General features: G+C 42.9%; 1 protein-coding gene across 2 annotated transcripts in view; it reads right to left on the bottom strand.

Moving 5' to 3' along the window:
* DTNA (dystrobrevin alpha) overlaps positions 1-19,874 on the bottom strand; it is a 291,661-nt gene extending 271,787 nt beyond the window's left edge. For both annotated transcript variants that reach the window (XM_066330583.1, XM_066330599.1), the window contains exon 1: positions 19,778-19,874. The gene's annotated coding sequence lies outside the window, so the exon portion shown is untranslated. The remainder of the gene's footprint in view (positions 1-19,777) is intronic.
* Positions 19,875-20,300: the final 426 nt, after the last annotated feature.

Genomic DNA, 20,300 nt, shown 5'->3' with positions numbered 1-20,300 from the left:
TGCCTCAGCATTTTCTACTGCCTTATGTCATTACCATGCTAAAGAAGATAAGGAAATGTCACATATATCAACAGTGTTTCTCTAAGAAAAGTCAGGCCTGCACAAAGCAAAGAAGCAGCACAGAATGGGTGAAAACAAGTGAAGTCTCAGTCTGACCTCAGTGGCATAACCCACTGACCTTAGCCAGCCTTCAGACATGAGCTGTCACTAAAGTCACAAAGCAAGTTCTAGTGATTAACACCACAAAGTGTATTACTTCTACATTATTAACCTTGCATATTTTGGTACTGTGAGCTGGAAAGCACAGGGAAACTCTTAAGTGTCAGAAGCACTGATACCCTTCTTATACTTACATTTCTGACTTTGATTATCTGATCATAGCTTTTTCTTACATGAACAGCTTCCAAGGTACTGATTCGAGGATCACTGAAACTCACGTTGTTTTATCGATGTGGGTAATCCCAGAGGTTCAGTGCAGTTGCTTACATTAATAAAGACACACAACTCTCAAGAGGTTGTAGGATCAGAGCCTTCGGGTTGTGAATGGAATTGGCTTTCCTGCCGTTAACAGGCCATTGATGAAGTGCAGCTTCCTTCACATCTGACAGAGGGATATTAAGGTACACATCTATCACTGTCATTTTTCTCTTGTAACTTTTTAAAATGCAGAATCACATTCAAAAAGCAATCAATAGCAATCCAGTCTCAAGCACCTCTAATGAAGCACAGCAGAAACAATTTACTATTAGATTTTCATCTGAAAGGTCTCAGGGAGCATTTCTCAGCTCCACTTTAGCTGCCCAAAAAGAAGATCAAGGTGTTTATTCCAGGATTTGAGCCAGTGAGGATAGACACATGCACTGAACTGCCTACAGCAAGAAACTCCACTGTGCAGGATAGCACAGCTCTTTGCATAAAGTTATTGCTGCCATAGATTGCTTGTCTTACATCTGTTCTTGAATATCTATGTCCACAGCTCCAATTATTATAATTAATTACAGCTGAAAGGACAATGACACCTATCAATGCTTACAAGTATTTCCAAAAGGAATTAAAAAAACCTTTGTGAAAATTGAAGGCTTCTACTAGGATGCCTGTCAATGTTTCTGTTACATTTTTAATTCGTGTTTGTGAATACTGATAGACTGGTAATGACATGGGTCAGGTTTGCACTCAACTTTTACACGCTACTCCCACCATGCATGGCAGCTCTTCTTATTCCTTGACTCCTAACCCATCCTCAGCAAAGTCTGGAAGTCACAGCAAATTTATATTTTTGTCAAATAGTGAAGAACATGAGTAATTAGAAATACTTCCTTCTGATGTGAGAGCAAAATATAAAGGCAGAATGAAACCCAGCACATCAGCTGACTGAACCTGTTTTCAGCTTTTCTTTCTTGAATAAAATTTTCAAAAACACATCATAACTCTCTGCAATGCAAACCATCCCATTCACAATGTAACTCATGAGGAGGAACTAGCAGTGATTTTTCACTTATTTTCTAAAATATAATTATTACTTTTTGGTTTTGGATGCTCAGTGAATAACCAACACTGCTTGAAAACCAATATGATTCCCATTTTCAGATATATAAGCTAGAAGAGAAAGTAATAAATTCCTTAAAAATAATTTTTAACAGAAGTATGAAAAACAGTAGTAAGCATATGCTGATGTGAATTGGCTTGTATCTCCAGCACCCCAACTGAAAATCCATTATCCTTGCTCATAAAATGGATTTGTGTACTTGACCTGCACTTTTTAGAATCAGTTAATTCAGACTAAGGGATATTACTGCACAGGCAACTCTAATCCAAACTCCTACTCCTAACTGGTTTAATCAAACATCAAACAGGTCTATGGTATAGCACTACTGAAATGTTTCAATGGGCTTGTTTCATGCCTAATCTAATTCAAAATTAAAAAAAACAAACAAACAAACAAACAAAAAAACAAAACACAACCCACCCTGAAATCATAGTACTCGCTCAAAAAAGCACCAACATTCTCAGGGTTGGTGTTGAAACAGGGCTTCAGACCTCTATTTCCCTTGTGGAGAAGCCAGCAAGAGCCTGAAGCCCAAAATTTCTGAGTTCATATTTCGAATTCACCACTGAAACTGTCCCAGAAACTGTTTATTTACATGGTAGCAAAGCAACAAAACGCCATTTTACCCAAACAATCCAGTTTCATCAAAAAACCCCCTCACTTTTCCAAGTATCCAGCAGCCACTTGAGCAGCACTAAGCAGTACCTGTCAGGTCAAGCATCTAGAGAACCACTGAGAAGCAACTCTCCAAAAGCTTCAGGTGCCTCCCATTCAGAGAGATGAGTAGCTTCTAGCAGTGAGAGAGTGGGAGCAATCCCACAGCAAGCTCTTCTCCTGGCACCACTGTGAGACAGCACAGGCTTAAAAAGGCAGCAGCTCTCATGTACAGGTTTCCAAAGCAGGAAGCAGCAAGATTCTTATGAAAATGACTTGTTTTTAATAAAAGGGCTTGCAGTGGACCAAAAGAAGACACAACAGTAGCCAGCCAGAAAAGCAAAATAGAAAGGAGAAAAAAGAATGACAAATCTCATTTTTAAAAAGAAAAATCTATTAAAACTAGATTTAATGAAAACAGAGAGAAATCACATTCATGTGGCAAATCTTTCAAATTTATTATGCCATCACATTCAGGGGCAGAAGAAATACCCATTCCCCAAAATGTTCTTTAGAATGAACCCAAAACCTTCAGTTGCAGTACACTGGCAGTTAAGACAAAAGCTGAAATTAAATGAGCTGACCTTCTACATACTTTGCAGCCATCAAAAGCTTTCAATATATTTATCAGTCTTTTCTTCTTCAGCTGAAATTTTGCTTTTCAGTTTTCTTTAATCCTAGCTTTATACACACCCTTTCTTGGATCTTAATTGCTCTCATCCTACTTTCAACTCACATTTTGTGTTGCCCCGGGAGAAAAACTGCTTGTTTAACGAGAAGAGCCACAAAAGGATTTTAGCCTATTCTAAAACAACATTGAACTATTCCTACCTTACTTTGATGAAATGCCTTCACAGAGGTCATTTAAAAAATATGTCAAAGGAAAGGCAGTCCATCAAAGAAAATGCTAATAGACATATAGGCAGAATATTAAGACTGCACAAATTATCACATTCTCTCCTGTTTACATGTATTTGCATGCATTCACTCACTCATTTAGCGATTCTCTGCTGCAGCTTCATGACTTAAAGGTAAATTCAGAGCTACAGGGATTACTGGAGGGTTGGGAGATTTCATCACCCAGGAGGTGAGGCCAAGGGAAAGATGTGGGTGGGTCACATCATGGGGCAGGGAACAGGTATTTTTTTCTGGGATTCTACACAGTCTCTTCAGCTAGAAGGTGGGGGCCAGCTTTGAAAGCCTGTCAGAGACCATCAGACCCAGAGAGCACTGATGAGGTGTTCTTGGCATCTGGGGGAGGTCTGCAGCTCATCCTGCCTTCCAGAAAGGTTCAGCAGCTGTGGTGTGGGTAGGGTCATTAGTAATGCTGCATTCATGACTCATCTGTGGCTTATTCCTTAAATACACACACAGGCAGGAATTTCTGTTTCACTGGGCTTCAAGCTGATCAGGACCTTCAACATAAATTCATGTATTAGTCTGCAAGGAAATTCATCATCTGACCTTGACATGTTTCTTCCACTTTGAGAAAGAGTACTGGTTCCATAGTTCCCTGCTTGTAAGAACAGGGAATGCATCTCAGAAGAAGAGAAGCCTTTACAACAAGGGTATTTCCCAGTTACAAGCCATGCAAAGACTAAGAGAGTCTCGGAAAAGACTTGGTCAGGAGAACAAAACCAAACAGCAGAAATTTTAGCACGGAAGCACTTTAACTTGAGCTGAAAACTGAAATCTTCCATCAGCAAAATCAAATGAAGTACTTCATTAAAAGCCAAGTTTAATTCATGCAGAGAAAATGCATCACTTTCAAAACAGACTGAGTGTTTTTGTTTGGGATAAGCTGTGTCTCTCTGGGCTGCTGGAGGATCTCAGCGGATTTCTAATTTTGGTCTCTTGTAGACTGGACTATGGAGCTGCTTTTGGACAGCAAAATACAACCTCCCCACTGGGCACAGAAGCTGCATAGTGATGACATGCCAAAGAAAAAAAGTATCTTCAGGCTGGGAAACCTGACACAGTAGGAGACAGAAAGGATGAAGTGCTGCAGTGGCTCAGAAGAAAAAAAAAAAAAAAGTTCAGACTGAGGTAAAGAAAACAATGAATTTGGCAACATTAAAATATTTTGATTATGAATTTTTAAAAGAAACATTTTTAAATATCTGAATGGGAAGTTTTTGGTTTGGCTACAGTTTTTTGTAGAACAATTTATGCAGAAAGTAAAAGCTTCTAGCAAAACATTCCATGGCACTGAAGATTAACTTTTTCTTTCTTTTTTTAGTCATGTCAATTTTCTGCTTTTTTAATCAAATTCTATATAAGCTGTGCTAGAATAAAGAGAAGCACAATGAAGTTGCTCTTTGTATTCAGTGACAGAATAGAACAGAAGCTGGACTGGTCTGTTCTGATGCTTCTTAGACCACTTACAAAGCAGTGTTTATTTCAGTATCAGTATCACACATCTAAAATTCACTAGTACTGAATATTAAACCACATCTTTTTTACAAGAGGGAAAAACTTCCTGGTTTATTCTCTGTGAAAATCCACAAAAGTAAGACATGTAAGTCAGAACTGATTTTAAATCTGTAGCTAATAATCTGTAGTTAATAACCTGTAGTAATAAATCTGTGTTATTAGACTCACTGGCATAGCTGTTGATTGTCTAAAATATGAATAGTACCTCAAGAATCTATTTCTGATCTTTTTCAAAGGTAACATATCGCAAATTTTGGGGTTTTCCCCCTCCCTTAACAATGTGGGTTTGGTTCTTTAAAGCTCCGTGTTTTGTATGTGTGAGTTTTTCTTCCTCTCTTTTCATCACAGCTGCTTTTTTCTTTGCCTGGCTTTTGAGAACAGGCTATGCAATTTTTAGAAAATATGCACTGCAAATGAATCACCAAATGATAGTAGTTAAGCTCCAGCCATTGTGGATGCTCCTGCTGAGGAGGAGCAGAAGGGTTTGCTCAGGAGCATGCAGAGTGTGGGGTGGGTGACCTTTGGTGTGGGCTGACCAGGCTCAGGAAGCTCCTTTCCTACAGCCTCTGCCCATGGAGAGCATGGCACAGAGAAGCACAAAGTGGAGGAGAGCATCGCTCACTGACATGTGCACAAACTTCTGGCCAACACGAGCTTCAGCAACACCAAAATACCCGCAGGGAAAGAACACTGCCATCTGGAAGAAGCCCAGCAAAGTTACCCCCCAGCTCCTCAGGAGCCTTGCAGGGGTGTGAAAAGCAAGGTCACAATTAATTCAGCTGGGATTGCATGGAAGCACTGTGCAACGGATTCCTTTCAACCCGCTAATATCCTCTCATGGAAAGGGGATTGTAGAGACTTTTTGCAGACACAAACCTCTCCTTGTACATTTTACAACCAAATCCTGTATCTGGATTTAGCTCAGCATAAGCTAGCATAATCTTAAAGTCCTGGTGTATGCAGTAAAGCAAAAAAAAAAAATTTTTATTATGGCAGTAAAATCATGGCTGAGGTAAATATATTCTGCGTCTCTACTTTCAGACTTTTGAAGCCTTCTCAAAAATACTGTCCCTTGGTCTAAGGATTTCTGGTCTTGTCAGTTCAAGACCACCTAAAAAACAAACAAGAAAAAAATGTTTGCCAGTTATTTTTGATCATCTGAAGTGCTCAGATAGGAAAAATAGAGGAAATAAGTGTACAGAACGCAACTTCTTATCATTCAGCCTTGAAGCCTTCCCTCTGCACCCAGGGCCTAACTTGGCATCTTAGTCATGCTAAACCAGCTGGGATTGCACACAGGAATTCCCACAGCAAGTCAGTTCCAGTATCAGCTCCCAAAGCTTTCATGGTACCATGTGCTGCAAAAGTAAAAAAAGGAGGTGTACGGACAAAAATAGAAACATTTGTTATTTGACAGTTTTATCAAATACACTTAAATCTGACAAAACCAAATAATTACTTTTAGCAGTGGCCAGTGTTATCTGGGAATGCAACAGTTAAGTACTAAAGACAAAAAAATTATTTGGCTGGTAAATAAAACAATGGATAAACTCCTACCTCTCTGGAACTTAAGAGCCCCACAGTGAGACACTGGCTGACTTATGAGCTGACCTAATATATCCAGTTACAAATGGGAAATGTGCTCATCCTCAGTCAGGTCACTGAGAAGAAGAGAACAATTCTTTGATTTCAAAATATTCCCCCTCTACTGCAACAAGTCTCTCTGGGAATAAGGTAGGCATGGACTCCACACCATTTGAAAGGGACTCTGACCATTGCAATCCATGTTCTTAGGATGCTGACTTACTCTTTGCAGTTGTGTTTTTGTGATACACTCTACAAGTAATTCCAAAAAGCCTGTGGTTTATTCCTTACTTTGGTTTGGTTTGGTTTGGTTTTTTGTTTGTTTGGGTTTTTTTGCATTACCAGTGGCTCCTCCCTCACCAACTCTCCCCACTAACTATGCTAAGAAATCCTGTCATCTCACCTTTGCAGACATACATGTTTGTATATATTCAGGCACCTATTTTCCTTCTCTGCTGCAGCTGTAGTTCGATCCTGCCCCAGTGTATGCACTGGATGCTTCACAGGAAACACACAGGAAGCCATAGGAGATTCCCTCAAGAGTGACTTTACTGGAGCTGTATGAATTTCTGGTGCTAAGGATCTACTGCCTAGGTTGTGTGTAACACTCTCCTTCTGTATGAAAAAGCACAGATTAGCTGTACTGCTTTTTATTTTGCTCAAAAGGCTAAGGAGCTGGGGTAGGTTTTTTGATACAATTCTTGATAACTGTTCCATGTATTTTGTTTTTAAAAGTGAGATTTAAAAATAGAATATTAAAAAAAACCCAATGGTAACAGTACAGTTACAAATGCTGAAGTTTTAGAAGGAACTGCTGTGGGAGTTGCTGCTAGGAATACTTGCCAAGTAGAAAAACACAACAGTTAAGAAGACATTTAATACAGATGCACAGACAACACAAAGCAGAACCTTGTATTTGAAGTCCAGATAAACACCTTAATATCTAATGACACTGAGGATTCACGAAGAATATGCATGTGGGTGTTACCACTCTCCAAAACGAAGTCACATCAAACACTCAACTCTTGCAAGGTAGGGGGAGGATCGTCTTCTTTAAAAATAAGAGGAAACAAAAGGAATAAAACTCTGAAAAATAAGCTGTGAAAAAAAGAGTAAAGACCTTTTCAAGGTCCGAGCTTACAGCCACATGGCTCACATAACAAACTAACAAATGTTTTGATAATTCAAGGACTGTGTACGAGTGCATGCTGGACCTTCAATTTAAGCACTGTAACAGCATTTAAAAGCTTTTCCTAAACTATGCTCCAATCACTGATGTGCTCTTTCCAAATACAAATATAATACAATTTGAGGTAAAGCATAAAGAGCAAATAAATTCTTAATGAATTTTTAACCCCACATTAACAAGGGACTGTTTGGACTTAGACAAGCACACAGCAAGAAGTCCAGGAAGTTCCACTGCCTTGAGCCTGTCAGGGACAAGGAAGTGATAACCTTTAGGTTTGGGGTTTTGCAAACAAAGCAACACATTGTTCTTGAAGACCCCTAGAAAAATGTAGATTGGCCCAGTATCTTGCACTCCTTAAATGGAAATAGATGTGTGAAGAGCTAACTACAACAACATGCAAGCTTTGCTGTCATTTCAGCAGAAAGAAGTTAAAAGAAAAGCAAAGAAAGGAAGAATACCACCATGAAAAACCAAACACCCTTTCCCCCCTTTCCAAAGCCCCTTGAGAGCCATCCAGCTAGATGCTGATAATATTGGGTAACTGGATCTGTTGAAACAAGTTTCTTTGTAGCTTGGCATGTTGGTTTCAACAAAATTTGGATATAAATCGTAATACCAATGGGACAACATCACTTTTTCTCTCTGTTAAGCAGAGGCCATAGAGAATCCCTCGGAAAAAACAGCAGTTAATTCAAGTGCCCTGGCTGGTTTCCAGACAGCCAACTCAGAAGTGCTAAGGTCAGGTCCTATACCCCCCCTCTCTGCATTCTGAGTGAGAGGCAGCCCCAGGACCCACCACAGCAGTGAACACTGTCCCCTCTCAAGCATTCCTGCTTGAGAGAATGTACAGCACTTTGGGCAAAAATAGAAAAAGAAAAGTGAGGGACAGCCCAGCTGCCGATGTCAAAGGAAGGACAACATCTGCATCCTGCCCTCAGTGGTATCCCTGCACTTCCCCACCGGGCCAAAGGAGCTGACTGCCTGCCTGCAGCCCCACGGTTCCCATCTGCAGCACCAGAGTCATGGAATCAAAGATTCATGGGATAACTGTGACCATTTGTAGCTCTGGCAGCAGCTTTCAGCTCTCCTTCCGTTGTGTAATTTCAAGGTCTTGCAAAACACATGTCAGTGTATGTAAGGGAAATCTGGGTTTCAAGGACAAACCTTCTCGACACCTGAGTAGTAAGATAACATTGACTCATAGGCATAAGGTCTGCTCTGAAAGACAACTTTGTTTTTAAATCTTTTTCCTTGGTTTTGAGCAGCAAATGGCATAGACATATGGGACTACTAAGGTTTCTGCTAGTATTACTTTATTTCTGTTTCTTTTTCTTCCAAACTCCCCTATTTTCTTCAGCCACGTCCTTAATTGGATATTCAGATTAAGGTGAGAGATGTATTAAAAATACATAAACAGTAGGATCATCAAACACAGTATGTGCAAAATGGCAGGTTTTAAAAATATTCACTGCTAAAATTTCAACTGTTAAATGTGGTTTGGTAGGCAAAGAAGACTGCAGCTTTTTTAAACATGAGGAAATCCAAAGGATTACATCAAACCATGTTAAAGACACTGACAGATACAGGCTTTCAAGCAAAACAGCTGTCATAAAAGCTCCTGTGACTGCTTAGAATACACTGCTGCAGTCTCCTAAAAAAAACCTTAAAAATCCCTGGGAAAAAAAAGAATACCTTTAGCCTATACTTTAGCTTCAGAACAGAAATGCAGCTCCATCTGTCTTCCTCTTATGAATAAACAAAAGCAATATGAACAATTTCTATCTCTAGTGGTCACCAGCAAGGGCCAGAAAGCCACAATATGGCCTGTAACAAGCATGCTTATCTCACAGCAGGGACTACAACCTCATGCCTACTTTCCTAGGACTACACTTAGCATGCAATGTGTCCACTACATTTAATTTAACATTAAGGTCTTCGATACACAACATCACTTCCTACCTTCCCAAGGTTCTCACTACTTGAAACAGCACTGTGAGTACCGGGTAAAAAGTCTGAAACCTGGTACCAGCACAGCTGCTAAAATGCTGTTGTGTCATTCCTTTCCTTGGACACTCATCCAAGCTGTCCCTGCACGTCTGTGGCGACAGCAACCTGCCAAAGCCACCAGGGTTTGTGTCATTCTGTGTGAAAACCAGTGCAATTAATTACTGAGATGACTTGCATGTTCATAGGTCATCCAGAGTCAATGTGCAGCAGTGGTTAAGACAGAGCAGCTTGAATCCAGGTGCCACTGGCAGAACAGGAAAGGATCCTTGGGCTTGTAGAGGACAAGAGCACACAAGAGCAGCTGCAGGGGGAAGGAGAGAGGCCAGCGTGAGGCATGACTGTACTGTGGGATGTTTCTGTGTGGAGCTGGCACGACAGGAAAACAGCTGGGTCCAAGATTTGCATAGAGGCCAATGAAGGTCAAAGGGAAGTATCTAGAAGTAGTGTGACCTCTAAACCAGCCTTACTGCATTTTTGATTACCCTTATGGCCTAAATGTTATCAGGTTTGATCAAATGTTTGTGTCATTATATGGCAGCCAAAGGAGGGTATAGCTAATGATATTTTTTTAACTCTCAGCACTCAAAACCATTGTTTAGGCCTGGTGTGACCTTTCCCTATCTTATTCTAACAGGATGCCCAACTTTTATGGTTCCAAATTTTATTTATGGCGTAACACTTGCACAGAGATACAGACAAACACATATTAATGCTTTTAAAAGTAACTTTCACAGGAAATCCCACACAAATCTAGCTGTGCATGTCTTAGACCTTCCTGTTCACGCTCTGCCCAGAGAATAAGAGTCATTTATTGGGAAACACATGCCTTTTATTTCTGCCCCTCTCCCCAGGTCAGATCTCAAAGCCTTTCTTCTAGTCTTTCCATTTGGCTACTTGGTGAACTCCAGAAGCATTTGCATTGATGGCGCAGGACTTAGCACTAGATCTGTCATATATGGTTAAGCTGCTGCTGGGCTAAGCTCCCTTTTTTATCCTGAGTGGTATTTTCTCTTTGAACTTTAGGAATTTATACAGTGTTTTATCCTTTCAAGTATCTCTACAAATTCTTCACAGGATCTACAGCACAGGCAGGGCCTTTTTATGACAGAAAGACACAGTAGGTTTTCATGCTTTGCAGTCACTGTAATATAACCCACTGCTTCACTAAGACCACTAACATTACATTCATTATTTCGAACAGAGCTTATGGTAAAGAAGTCATTTGTTCTGATAGTCAAGTGCACCATCAAAAGTCTGATTACCTACAACAAATCAAGAGAGATTTATAAGCCCTACTATGTGATTTCATATGTTGAAAGAAAAAAAAAAAAAGACATAAATTGTGCAGGAATAATTATCTTTCTGCCAGCTTGTTTTTAAAATGAAGATAGGTAACACTCATGTATAAATGCAAATAGCAGGGGTCATATGGGGCTCCCAGGGCATCAGAAAGGTAGCATTCCCTGTGGAAATACAGAAGAGCAACACAATGGGCAAATGAAACACACCTTTCACAAAAACATGAAGGTATTCTACCTATTCTTCTGCTTAAGGATGACTGGCTAATGCTTAGTGAAGAAAAATGTACTAAGAAGCTGCATTTTAAGTTACTCTCTTGTACAATAGCTATTGTATACCTTTTCTATGCAAAAAAGTTTCATGCAGTTGTCCATAGTAATTTCAGTCTTGATATGACTAGATAACCAGGGGTCATGAAGGAAAAATTAGCCAAGTGCCTTTTAAAGAAATGTAGTGTTCACAAACACTGACCGCTTTAAAATCTCCTGTATCTGTCTAGAGAAACAGAGACTACTTTTGGAGTCACTCTAATATTGCAATATTTACAGTATGGATCACCTTTCTCTGCAGAAGGTTACACGGAGCACGGCGGGATGCAGTTCAGCTTCCAATGTCCTGCCTGTGGGCCAGAAACACCCAGCAAACTGACCCTGCTGCTGCTAACACTGGTCTCCTTGAGAGAATTCCTCCTGCAAGTAGTCCTGTAAGGTCAAATGAGAGTCCTTGCCAAATAAGCCTTTGCAAAATCAGTCGTGCTCTATCATGTTAAGAGGAAAGAAACCTAGCTGGAGCATGTACTAATTTTAATTAACACAGTACATTCTTCTCATCAGATGATCTGGTTGGGGTTTTTTTCCTCCTTTCCTCTCCTTCTTTTCTTTTTGCTGTTTTCAGGCTTTTTTTTTTCTTTTTTCCTACCCTTCCCTTTTGCATTTTCTTTTCTCCTTTCACATGCTATTTTTCTCCATCCCACTTTCCCCTTTTAACAACCCACGTCCTCCTCCTCCTGCATCCTGTTTTTCTATCCCTTTGTCCTCTCCCAGTCCTTTGAAGGACTACACCTGTGTTTTTCTAACAGTCCCACCAGAAGCAACTGAATGCAAGTGATAAGAAAACTGATAAAACCCCCTTGGGACTTAAAGGCCGTATTCCTACTAGCCTGCACAAAGGGAATGGTAGATGTGGGCTAAGGAGAGAGGGATTAAATGAGTCAAAACTTGCAAAATTCCAGCACAGGGGATTTAAATTTCTGTAGTTCCCATTAACTAGTGCACACCACCATTAAACTGCTTGTTCTGATTAATATTTAAGAAGGGAAAAAATGAGCAGAGTCACATGGTAAACGTGTCTGGAAGCCCAAAAAAAAGAGTAAGAAGCTAATAAAAGTGTGCATGCACATCAGACATCATACTCAGACCAGGAATGGTGTTATCATTTCCATTACAGGAGCAAATACCTGCCTCTGAAACCTGCAGGAGTTTTAATCACTTTTCAAAACCCATGCCCTAAGAAATTACCTCATTATTTCCCCTTTCAGAATAGTGCTTTCCTTGCACTCATTTTGAACACCTCGCCAGGTAGGTCAGACCCCAGCAAAAGCCTGGTCCCGTTCTTTAAGCCAAAACACATTGCCTAGGTCTGCCCCACTGCATTGAAAGTGCTGGCTTGCAAATTTCTCTGTGGACTGTGTGCACTCAGAAATCAGCAATACCTGGTTTGGGAGTCACACAGGCAGCTGCCACGTCTTCAGGTTAAGCGTAAAGAGATTACATTAGATCTGGCAAATGTCACTTATTTCCAGGATTTGAGAAAAGATTTTTCTTATCCCAGTAATTCCAGCTAATCTAACTTAAGGATCCTAGAAAGATAAAGCTGAATCTCTACTTTTATACTGAGAGTACGCAGAGCTCATTACGGATTTTGCCAAAAATCACAAATCCTTGGTTTGTTCTACCAGCTCAATAAACCTGCACCCACAGACCTTCCAGAATTTTAAGAGAAGCCCATGGCAATTTCCACTTGGGTACGTGATGCTACTCTTCCTGCAAACCACAAGTGCTCCCTCCTAGTGAGAGCTGGACCTTCAAGCAAGAAACCCATGTGCCCTCAGACAGCAAATGCTTCCACAGCATCACATCTATAAAATTAGGGAAATGGGCTCAAGGGAAATGGGCTTCTGCAACCAAATCCATCTGCAGACAAGTTCAAGTCACCTAGCTTTCCTATGTCCTTTCTGTGGAGATGCAACTAATGTTAATATCTTCAAAAGAATGATATATATATAGTTATCAAAAAAATATATGGCCTGCATGCATTAGCTGACTGCCATCCATGGAAGGGATTTAGCTAGGGAGTCTAGCTAACTACACAAAGATTCTGGAAGCTGTGAGCTACAAAGAAAGTTTGGTACGTTTTGTACTGACAGCTGATTTCCACACAACTCTTGTTCACAACAGTATTTCACACTTTAAAACGCAATTCAAAACAAAAGTACAGCAAGCACAAATTCCCACTGATCTCAAGCTGTACTAGAGACTGTGTTGGTAGAATCTGAGCTGGTAGCAAGCTCCAAGTGGTTCGTAAGGAAATTCACTGCAGTGAAGTGTCATTTTCCACATTCCCAGTTGTAGTTACAAGAGTGCCTGGATTCAAAAGACTAAATAGCCTCCTTTGTTTATTACATAATCTGGAAAACTGCAAGCAGAGAGCAACAAGGAAAGCACAGATCCTTCCTCTGAGCACTCTAACATGCCCCCTCGTCTAAAAGAAGTCTCTCTTCAGGCTCGCTGCTTTCGTACTCAGCCTTTCGCTTCGGCACCTTTTTTCAAACTGCAAAGATCCCTCTTTATTATGCCCGTACATACAATTATGTACATCTACACATATGTATGGGCTCTGCTGGCTGCCCACACTCAGGCCCATCTGCCAGGCTGGCACTCTGCCCACCGAGGCGTTGGCCGGCCCATTCCATGAAGCGGAACTGTCAGGCAGTGACGGGCTCTGGTGGGCAGCCAAGAGCCCTCCTTTCCCCAGGGACCAAAGGCTCCCAGCGCCACTCTGGTCTGTGTGGCACGCCGCGGGGGCACGACCATTGGCACGCACGCCAAAGCCAAGGAGAAAGAAAAGAGGAGAGCTGACTGGTACTTCAGGCTGTGATCCACTTTGTGGAGGTGATTATAGTGGACAATGCTGCTGTGGCCGAGCACCGGCCAGCCATCATTTAACGTTGACCTTGGCACCAATCAAGTACAACAGGGCAATTGTCAGACAACTCAATAGATGTAAATAGCCACTATACAGGGCAATTCGGTGAGGCATAAGGGCATAGACTAATGGCCTACAAAACGCAGCTCCTTCCAGCACATGCAGACTTGGTGAGTAACTCCAGCTGCCCAGGAACCAGGAATCAAAATCAGAACTACATGTATCATATCTTCAACTCAGCCTAACTCTTTCCAGGAGGATCATCTTGCACATGCTGCTCCCTCTCACATTTCTGTTTAAAGCTGACCTTGACTTTTACACTTGCACTGCATGGAGACAGAGATGGGTCATGGTTTGCATTGGGATTTTAATCTCTCAGTAACAATAATAACACGCCAGGAAATGTTGCTTTATCTTCTACTTTTCTTTTCCTTCAGGCACCTGTGGACTTGGCCACTAGGAGCCTGCTTTAGAACCTCAAGATGTGGCTATTCCTCATGGATGGAATCAGCTCATCCACCCTCCCTAGTGTCAAGTGGGATGCAGACACCGCTCTGCCTCCCTGCACGAGCCAAGATGAACAGTGCAATGTGGTCTCACTGTTCAATGGGCTTATTCACCCGTAAGTATGACAAGCAAATTCTGGCACAAAACCAGCAGCTCTTCTGCTCCCCAGGAAGGCCCAAGGGCAAAATTATATCATGCTTTTATTTAAACCAACATGGCCAAACTTCATTATGGAGGAGTTTTACCAGTTAAATGAGCCTCCACTCACACTCACTGTGTGAGGACTCAGCGGTCAGGAAAAAGTCCCAGCTGAACTTGTGAAAAGCTGGAGATAATGGTAAAAGATTCTTTCCCCAGTTCATTTTAATCAGATCAGAAAAATCTTACATTATGATACTTACATTGCAAAACAGTTTATAGACATTGCCATCACAGGACATTTTAAATTGCTGTTACCTCTTTAGACAACTAAGCCAAGGCAGAGCTTGTCAGCACCAACAGAAAGGAAAATCAAGTGTGCTTCTGAAGTCTGAATTTCTTCTAAGCAAAATAAGCAGACATCCAGACCACTACATGAGGAAATTCCATATGTATCTTCTACTTCAATTTTGAATGGCTCTTCTGACATCTCTTCCAGCTAAGAAGATTAAAAAAAGACCAAATCACTTCAGATATTGCATTGCTTCTTGACATCAGTCTGGTGAAAGATTTAACTGAAAAGAGCCTTTATTTTTGTACTTTGTACATTATAGGATGGAATCTGTTAAGTTGTAATCTCTTTTGAACAATTATAGAAATCGCTGTATTTCCCTTTACAGGCTGTTCTGCCTGTACAGAGAGAGCATCCCTATAAAAGTGCAGCCTCTGTACAATAAAAGGTACAGCTCGGGATTTCCCTCTGGGTCTCTGTGGCATATGCACAGGCATGTGAACTGTCAGTGATACTTCTCACACAATCAGTACAAATACAGTGCTTCCAAGAGGAGATGACGTCACACATTCTGTAGTAAAGGCACTGCATGAAACAATTACAGTCCCTAGCAGCAGCTGTGGATATGCCATAGGTAAGTCAAACAGTTGTGATCTCCTTCTCTCTTCAGGGGGATGGGGAAAATACACAAATACTGGATTTATGTCATCGTAACTGAGGGGAGGATTTTGCCTCATACATTTCAGACCAGTCTGTCTCAAGCAGCAGGCCAAAAATCTGGCTCTACTGAAGGGAACAGCATCAGGGCAATTAGTCTCAGATTTGGACATCTCCACACCAGCACACAAAGACCACTGAAATTTCCAAGTCCTGACAAATGGTTTGGCATTTTATCTCAGTTGCTGAGACTGCTAAGCCATGCCTGCACTGATTTCTCCACAAGTAACACTAGATATCTATAAGCCTAATGAATACAAAAGATGCATCTAACTTAAAACCAGATGAAGCATTTATGCTTTAATTGGAATTCGTACAATTTAGACCTAAATTTGCACATCTTTCCTGCATGGTTTTCCATATGTCTTCATTGTAACAGTTTCCCAATTTAAGGCAATGTGAGAAGACAGAAGCTTTTTTTGCAAGACCACGAACACACACACACCCTACCCCAAAGCCAGTGCTAACATCTGCAGCAATCACAATATGGTAACTGGCTACATACAAAAGATTAAAAATACACAGATCAATAATCTTCTGCTCTGATTTTCAAACAGAGACCTCATGTAATTTTTCCAAACACAGTAGCTTCTGTAATGACATTGGAGAGGGAGACACTGCATTACACTCTTCAAGCCATTCTGATAGTCACACACAACTTCCCCCCTGCCTCCCCCCGATTTTCAGCAAAAGTGTCATTCTTGTGGTGTTTGTGTAAGTGGACAGAATTTCAAGCATCTGCTCCCAAATGATTATAAATCACGGAACCTTCATGCTCCATTAGCTTGAGAAGATAGCGTTATTAATGACTGCTATTCAAAGAAGTTCACAGTAAGTGTCTAAGTGAAGACACCTCTGATGTAAGGCTTTGTTTTGTTTCTGAAAACAGCTGCGTGGGCAAATCTTCACTCTTGCTGATTAACATATTTCTGTGGCTACCACTTCTAAGAAATTTCAATTACTTTCATTAGCTTAGCAGTTACATCAGTTTCCTCTGGAAAACGAAACAATACTGACATTCCACGGCAATGCTCATGAAAAGTCATTTAGCTTAACAAATAGACCTTCACTGGGGTCTATGAAGATGCAACACTGCTCTTACTCTGCTATTCTTTATCCAGTTCCAGAAGTCTGAAAAAGCTGGTTCAACTCTAAAACACAAAAAGTGAACATTTAAGTATTAGGTCATATTACATGGACTTGAAACAATGTAAGAAATTACTGGGTATAGCCTGGCAGAGCTGATTTGCTCCCAGGTTAATACACCATGATTTCATACATGATCCTAACCAGCAGCCTTTCATTTCCACAGAAGCAGGACCAACTCTGCAAAGGAAAGGCGAGTCAGAGGTCTGATCAAGTGAGTTTTCCGCCTGTTAGTTACTTGCCTAGGTGCACAATGAATGTGATGCACCCCATGCATGAATACCACATAATACCGAATTTATAGATAAGAGATCTGACTCATCACTCCACTGCACCAGTTTTATGCCTACGGGGCTCCATGTTCTTCCATGGTGACTCAGACCCAAGACTCCCCTCTCTCCAGGAAAAACATGACAAGTCATGCAGTGCATGTCAGACTTACCCATCAACTATAATCCCCATTTGCACTGCAAAACTAATTGGAATGTAATATTCCATACCACTTACATTTTGCTGTTAAGCCTAGAGATAGGAATATATATAATTAATGTAAAGAGCAGCAGTTTAAAACATAGTCATTGGAATGAACCCTACTACACCTGGAAACACATTCAAGGAACCCTGTTTGAGAAAGCAGTCCTTTCCAAATGTTAGTAGTGTTGATATGGGCACGCTAAGATTAACAACATGGAATTAAGAAGGAGATTAGTCACTGGCACAAAAAGTTTCTCTGAAACAGTTCTCATTGCAAGACTGCTGCCTTCACTTTTCTAACCCAAGGCTGCTGAAACACAAGAAACTTTGAACAACTCTAACAACTCTAAGGTAGGCATTGACTGTTTCTTTCAAAAGGACACGCTGTGTTTATGACAGCTATTTTTGGCTTTCAGCTATACAAATATAAAACACCATGAGGCCCATTTTCTTCTCACAGCTTCATGTCTGTATATATTCATTGATTTCCATGCAATTATATCTGATTATTTTCCTGGAATGAAAGTTAGATCAGTGCTGACCCTTATAGGCAATTCTGAATGGATTTATAGTGGGCAAAAGGTGTAAGAGGAGACAATCTACTCTACAATCTGACGATATACAACTGTAGAAATCATTGAAATAGTTAATAAAGGAATAAACCTTCAAAAGCCAAACAAAACAATTCATCCTTCACCTTGCTCTAAACCTTAAGGGATTGGTATCCAGCAGTTTATCATAATGTACCTTGTGCTTTCTTTCTGGTTTTTAGTCACAGAATCAGTGGGTTGGTCTGGAATGCAGAGATCACTGCCACAGGTCTGTCTTCAGGACTGGGTTCTGAGCTGCTTTGCAGAGGGAGTTGAATCTATGATGGTTGATCCTGCACAGTTCAGCCATGCTGGACACTGGGGCACACAACCAGCAGCACACTGAAAACTGCTTGTGGAAATGAGTACACAGCACTGGGGAGCCACACATACGGAGCATTACCTGCACAAACTATCCACTTGCTTGTGATCACAGAGGGCACATGTATGTAATTCTGTATTTACTACCACCACTGCAAGACGACAGCATCTCATTCTGACTACACTTATATCCCACTGAGAGGTCAAGCCAGGAGATGGTATTATATATATGCTTTTCTATAGGAAGGCAAGATTTATTCTGAGGCATTCAGTTCTTTGAGTTTTAGCTCTGTCCTATGAAAAAGAAAAAATAAAATCCACAAAAAACCCACAAATTTGTCCACTGCAATGAATACAGACTTTGAATAAATACAGGACCTTGACTGCAACAGGAAGGTGAAACCCAAAAATGTGTCAGTAGGATCATTCTCTTTTGAGGAGCAATATAAAGACACGAACTTAAAATAGACATGGCACTGGCTCTTATCTCATGCTCACTTACCCTTTGACAACCAGAAACCAGGGTGATTTAAAAACCTAGAACCTACTACTCTTTAGCTGTCAGAATTTTATTAGTCTGGTCATATGGCAGTCACAGGTGTGAGACACAGCCTGGTATCCAGGTAAAAGTTATGAGAACAGCTCCATAGCTAATGACACTGTTAAATCACAGAATCCATGCCTTTACCCCCATTATTAGGATACTTCTACATCCGAAAAAAAGAAAAAAAGGGGGGGGGGGGGAGAAGCAGAGGTACAGCGTTCAGAACTGAGCAGCAAGTTACAAAACTTCAAACACAACACAATATATTGAAAGCCTACTAACACCAAATCTGTGATGCTGCTTATTACTTGGCTGAACCTCTCCTTTTTAACATCTGGGTCACCAGTAACCATCAAGGATTACCAGACAACACTGCTTCCCACCCACGTTTAAAGAACTACTAAAGTACTACCTAAACCATCACCCATGCAGGGAAGTGGATCCAGTGATTAAATACCCGATTCGGCGGTGGCCAGCAGGATTTCACTTTGGGTGCTAGCTGGTCTCTAGCATGGGAGTGTAGAAGGAGCCAGTTTGGCTGCAACGACCGAGATTTTCACCGCCCAGCACCAAAGTTTGCCAACGAGCCGGTGAACGCACAGGTAAAGGCAGCCGCTGCTGCGTTGCGGGGCGCCGTCCTTTCGTCACTTTTACCTCAGCCGGCTGCAAGAGGCGACAGCAGGCGAGCAGGGACAGCACACCGGGTGCCCAGGTGGTCTCCGGGGACCCCGGGACCTGCTGCACGGAGCGGCCGGGTGGGCGACCGGGAGCGAGCGCCGTGCCGCATGCCTGTGCACACTCGCACGCCGGGAGCGCCTCAGCGGCGCCTGGGGACCGGCGGGAGCGCCCCGCGACCCCAGCGGGGGCGGCCTGGGCAGGGTGGGGGACAGGGGGGGCTGCCCCTCCGCCTCGCCCATCCTCCCGAGGCCGCCCCCCGCCCCCGGGGCACGGTGCCGACGGGGAACCCCCGGCGCCCCCCGCCCCGCACAGGCACACGGCAACAGGCGGCTGCGCCCCCCGCCCGGCGCCTCGCACCCGCTGTCCCGGTCGGGATCGCTACCTCGGGAAGGCTCCGTGCGCTCCCGCCGCCGCCTGCTCCCGCCGCCGCCGGGGCGGATCAGCTGATATTTACCTGTGAGGTAATGCACGCTCCGTAAGGTCACCGTGCACCCGCCGCCGGCACACGGTGCCAGGCAGGAGGAGGGACGCGCCGGGAGGAGCGGGAGTTGCTCCTGCTCCGCCGCCGCCGCGCACGGCGCCGGAGCGGGGCGGCCGCGCCGCGCAGAGGCAGAGGCGGCCGCTGCCGCTGCAGCTCCTGGCACATGCTGCAGGTGTCAGCGCAGGAGCTGCCCCGCCGCCCGCCCGCCGCGCCCGCCCCGCCGCGATGCGCAGCCGCGCCCGCCGCACCGCGCCGGCGCCGCGATGGTGCGCCGGCGCCCTTCGCCGGCTGAAGCCGCCGCGAAGCCGCTGCCCGGCCCCCGCGCTCCCCGCGGGAGACGCTCCCCCGCCAGCACCGGCGGAGAGGGGGCGGTGGGAGGGATGACGTAGTGGGGCGTGGGGCAGGGGCGAGGCCGGGCGGCGGGGCCGGGAGCCCCCTCCGGGCCCCCCGAGGGCGCGGCTCCGCCGAGGGGGTGCGGGCGGGACCCCCCCGGCCC

The sequence above is a fragment of the Sylvia atricapilla genome, chromosome 1, assembly GCF_009819655.1.
Source record: "Sylvia atricapilla isolate bSylAtr1 chromosome 1, bSylAtr1.pri, whole genome shotgun sequence".
Taxonomy (NCBI): domain Eukaryota; kingdom Metazoa; phylum Chordata; class Aves; order Passeriformes; family Sylviidae; genus Sylvia; species Sylvia atricapilla.
The sequence above is the reverse complement of the archived record's forward strand: the minus strand, read 5'-3'. Positions and strand labels throughout refer to the sequence as shown.